Raw genomic sequence first — 5,402 nt, forward strand, 5'->3', positions numbered from 1 at the left:
CGAAATCATCATACGAACCTGCTGGAACCTTCAGATCCCGATTCCGAGCTCGTTTACTCAAAATTCCAATCCTAATTCATTCTTTCAACTTTAAGCTTTCGAAATGAGAATTCTCTTCCCAAATCAACTCTGGACTCCCCGAAATTCAATTCCGACGACGCGTACAAGTCATAATACCTAAAATGAAGTTGTTCATGGCCTCCAACTGCTGAACGGAGCGCTAGTACTCAAAACGACCGGTCGGGTCGTTACACTTACACTAGTAATAAAGGGAAAATTTCTTAATCTTGGTCTACATGGAAAGGAACTGTTTCCTTTGTTGTAAACTTAAAGTGAAAGGATGATTTCCTTATTTTATTACTGGATGGCTCGTGCCCATGCTATGCACGGGCGTATGCCCAATCGTATAAGGAAGAGGTCTGACATTGAGAAAGATAATACCATACTCGTGTTAATTGTTTAGAAGGATTACCCACAAAAAAAGGAAGCAATATTATCAAGACAACTAAATATTAACATAATATACTTCATTGTGTACATTTATTTGAGGAAACAAAGTTGTACAATTACATTGTTGAACTTGCTCCCATGAGAATAAGAGACAAAATGGTCAGATAGTACATGGTGGTCTCACTAATACAAAAGTTGATGCTACAATTGGGTAAAATCTGGATTTTAACTGTTCGTATCCTGAAAGAAAAGAAAAGAAGAGTCAAGCTAAATCTAAGATAATCCACGCAAAGCTAAAGAGAGAAAGGGCTAGCCTTGCAATTCAAAAGATCAACAAAATAAGATTCACGAAAATAAGATTCAAAATAAGTTCATTTCCTGAAAAAGAAAAGAAGAAGTTTTAGAAAGATATTGCATCATTGGGCTCTGGAGTGAAGCAGAAGTTGTGTGTATCATTAAAACAGAGATTTTGTCTCAAATCACACATTACATGACTTATTTGAATCTACATATTGCTTTAGACAATTAAAACTCAACCGCTAAGGCTCTTATAAAATCTTTACTGAAAAGGTTTATATATGCAGCATAACAATCATAAACTCACAGGCAAAAAGAGCGGCAGCCTATCTAAAAATATCAGTATAGACCAAGAGGAGAAGAGAAAAGATTAAGACACACTAGCACTATTGAAATGCCTCCATCAAAGGCATATTCTAAAGCAATCCGAGGACTACTTTGAAAAATAATTTACAGACTTGAAGGACCTATTTAGGGATGTGAGCCTCAAAGCTATTTCTATGGAAGAGACTTCCATGATTTTGGTATTGATATTCTTAATAACTAAATAGTAAAACACTAAATTTCATGTTAAAAATCAGCAATAGAAGCAGAGATGAGTTATACTCACTGTCAATATATCAACCATACTCATATATATTGTGACTTGGGATATATCCAAGTAGTGGTGTTTCTATTTCTATTACATGACCCTAATTTACTAATGGGGATAATTGCTTTCAATATTAAATGAAGACTTTCAGGTAACACCAAAAATTTTTAGGCAAATTCAAACTACTGCAAATACTGTGACTTTCAGATTAGTGACTTCACATCATTTGAATTCATTAAACTATAAAGGTAGATCATGTGTAATGAATAAAGATAGGATAATCATACTTACAAGCTAAGACCATTATCATTTTTGACCAGCTATTAGAAGAGGTGCACCAAAGATCTGGACTGCGTAAAAGCAGATAAACTAACCATCAAAATACAAATTTTGAGGAGTTGTATATATACACATATTAAAACAGTAAATGAAGGAAAGCATATTTCTGATGACAAGCCTATCTTTTTTCCCCTTTATCTTGCAAAGCTTACCTATGACAAGCTAAGCGATAATCTGGGCTAAAGGTAAGAACATACCACTTTGTAAAGTCACACTACTCAAAAAGGATAGTACTAATGTAATGTATTAAGAAGTAAGATGTCATACGAACCTTTAGCTAAGAATGATAATCCCCAATCACCATAGCATTTTTATCTCTATACAGGAAGCCCAATTGGTAGTGAGGACAGATGGAGAAAGGATGGAGACACTCTAAACTGAGGAGAAGAGAGTGAAATTCAAACATTTGCCAACATTAAGCTCTACTGGCTGAGTTGAAGAAACCTCAGACAATCCTCTAGAACGATGCAAAAGAAACAAGTTTTAAAAGTATTAACTTCACTTCTTGGACACAAAATTTTCTAATCATGCAATATAGACACTTTCATTATAGCATCACCTTCAAAACACTACCTTATTAGAACAACATTTGCACAACTTAATTTCTTTATAAAAAACTGATAATCTTATGTTGACAAACAACCAATCCTAATATTCAGATAATCTAAAGGTGTAAAATTAAAGATGACATTATCTCTTTTCACGCAAAAATCAAAATATATAGCTAGAAATGGATCACAAATTATTGAATTAGTGCTGAAATCAACAATGCGGTATATCGCCCAATAAGGACCACCAGGATAACTATCAACAATAATATTAAAGAGATCAACTTTTATCCAAGTGATATCACCCCTACACTCACTCAAAGTTGTTGAAAGTTAAACGAATTCTTCTTTTATTTTTACAACCAATTAAACAAATGTTTTCTCTCTTCTATTTTCTATTTTCACAAAATTGCAAGTAAAAAAGAAAATTAGAATTGGATATCTAGGTGAAAGAAAGGATTAGAATTACACATTATTGGGGAAACATATGATCCTAGTATAAAGGCTGGAAAAGAATAATTGTGAGTAAGTTGGAATTACACATTCCAATCCATACAAATAAGGGAGAGACATATATACTATGATTAGTCAATCAACTTTAATATTATCAACTGGATGGATAAGAAGTTTGCTAATACATATAAGCATCATCCAAAAACATGAAGAAAACAGGAAATCACTGAGAAACAAGGTTTATATGAAAGTTGATGGTATTAGAACTCAAGGGTTGTTGCTCGTTTTGTCCCTGTGAAAGATCATGGATATGTGCATACAAGTGCTATATGAGAAACAATCTAATTAGAAAGAAGTGTCTCCTCATTAACATATCAACCGCAGCTCGCAGGGAGAAATGTACCTTAGTAGATTCACATTTCACTGAGTGCTGAAGCATCATCTCTTGAAATTGTTGTTTCACTCCTTTAGCAAGATTCTCTCTCTTCTTTCAACCACTCCTTGTCATTCAATGAGACAACAAAATGTGTCAATGCCTCCCTAACGCTAGCAACATGAGAATTCTCTGTAGGTCCATAATGTATTGCTAATAACTTCTTTCCCTGGAGCTCTAAGAACAAATTTACGAACAGAAGGTTACATACAAATGTATCCGTACAATTACATATTTTTTTAAAAGTACAACTTGTATCACATATAATGACACCATTTGACAATGTTGTTTGTATACCAAATATGTTGTCTCAAGTGAAGAATTTATTACCAACTCGCTTGTGATTGAGGCATTGTTATTATTGTTGTTTTAATGGAAAAATTCAAGCTTTCAGAAGATGCAATCTATTTTTTGTACATATTAGGCTTCTCACCCGGTTACACAAGATATACTACTGATATAAAAGAACTTTAAAATAAGTTATACAAGATACAATCTATCAGCTAGAATGAGAAAAAAAGGAAGGTAAGAGTGTCAGTGTTCAACAACCGATTAGTTAGCACATACAAGTTGAAGAAACATGAAAGTCACACATGTCAATCGATGACATATTTGGCACCATGTCACCAGAAAAACAAATTTTGACATGTTTAAGCAGGCTGGCAGCAACTCAAAATCAAGGAAACAAAATATCAATTGCCAATATAATTTGTATAAGAAGATTAACTTACTTTTCCTTTTTGTTGCATAAATTTTACCCTCTTTCCTCTTCTTTCTGCTGCAACAAGAAGCATAAAAGGTAATCAGGAATAATTGTGTCACCAGTTTAACCTATTATTAGAAAATAAAGTCTGAGGTGCTAAAATAATCACATAAGAATTTACACACACAAGATCCAAATCTATGACTATACTTGACTGTTAGTCTATCATGTTAACCAATACTATGGCTGTTCATCTGCTTCTTAAGCTTCATATGACCTAAAAATTTCGATGATATAAGCAAAAATAGATAATTGAGCTTACCAACAGTGTTAAGAGCTTAACGGTCCAAATAGAAAATGCATACCTGCAAAGTCCAATAAAAATCGACCTTCAAAAAATGAGTTAAAGAAACACATAAATTCAGAAAATATAGAAAATTCAATTGAATAACTCTAGTTCAGTGCAATTCCAATCAATTGATAGAAACAGGAAAGAAATTATCATCTCACATTTTTCCAATAAGCAACAACAAAAAATACAAAGTTGTCACATGCCGCAACATTAGACAACAGTCGTAGAGTTCACATACCATAACATGCAGTTAAAGAATAAGCTTTATTTTTCTGTACAGTAGACGACAATGCAGAACACACAAAACACATAGCCGAAGAGCAATATGATGTCAGAGAAATCCGAAATGGAAAAATTACCCAAAATGACATCCATTAATGTTACACAGAGGATTAGCGCTCAGATTTTACTGCATTTGAAGAAGATGACCACACTGTTACAGACCAAAAAAAAAAATTTGTACCAAAGAATTAAAAGGGAAGAAATTAATTATCTTCAAACACATGCATAAAAATCTTAGAAGCTGTTGCAAAATTTTTCTCTACACAGAGGATTAGGGCTCAAATTTTACTGCGTTTGAAGAAGATGACCACACTATTATAGACTGAAACCTTGAAATTTTCTACCAAAAAATTAAAAAAGAAGAAAATCAATTACCTCCAGACACATGCAACAAAATCTTAGAAGTTGTTACAAAATTTTCTTTGTATAGTTTAGAGGAAAAAACACTGAAATTCGAAACCAACAGGAAAAATTAAACCAAATATCACCTACAATAGGTAAATCGAATCGGAACACGAGAATAAAAAGATGCCCGTGCAAACAGAAGGTAAGAAGGAGAGAAAAATTAAAATTAAAATGATCAGAAGAAGGCAAACCTCAAATTGTAGAGAATGAAAAAGGAATAAAGAGTGATGAAGAAGAAGAAATGGCAAAATGAGGCTTGTGCAAATAAGTGGATTATGGAAATAGGAGGGTTCCAAGTTCCAACACGTGTTAAGAGGAAATAGAAGAGCTGAAACCAAAATGCCCAAAATAAATGACATTATTTCGAAAGTACCCTTCGTCGCACAGGGGTACTTTCACTTATTAAATAGTTAATGAATACAAGACCCTTTTTTATTTTCTGTCTTAAAGTGAAAGGATTATTATGAATACAAAATTTCCTTATTCATGCACTCCTAATTGAATCCAACTTGGTAATTTCCACGTTAGAGGATTCAAAGATGATTCTG

The 5,402-nt window shown here is 33.1% G+C and overlaps 1 long non-coding RNA gene across 6 annotated transcripts; it reads right to left on the reverse strand.

Moving 5' to 3' along the window:
* Nucleotides 1-493: 493 nt before the first annotated feature.
* LOC109218651 lies at nucleotides 494-5,144 on the reverse strand. Of its 6 annotated transcripts, none has more exons than XR_002066797.1 (8): nucleotides 5,046-5,144; nucleotides 4,527-4,600; nucleotides 4,138-4,180; nucleotides 3,844-3,890; nucleotides 3,083-3,289; nucleotides 1,950-2,135; nucleotides 1,631-1,689; nucleotides 494-690 (listed from the first exon to the last, which is right to left on the reverse strand). It is a non-coding gene; the product is annotated as an uncharacterized LOC109218651 (long non-coding RNA). The 6 variants fall into 6 exon arrangements; XR_002066796.1 differs by having other exon boundaries at nucleotides 4,527-4,576; nucleotides 5,046-5,143; XR_002066798.1 differs by lacking the exon at nucleotides 4,527-4,600 and having other exon boundaries at nucleotides 1,950-2,055.
* Nucleotides 5,145-5,402: the final 258 nt, after the last annotated feature.

This window comes from Nicotiana attenuata, unplaced genomic scaffold (assembly GCF_001879085.1).
Source record: "Nicotiana attenuata strain UT unplaced genomic scaffold, NIATTr2, whole genome shotgun sequence".
NCBI classification, from domain to species: Eukaryota; Viridiplantae; Streptophyta; class Magnoliopsida; order Solanales; family Solanaceae; genus Nicotiana; species Nicotiana attenuata.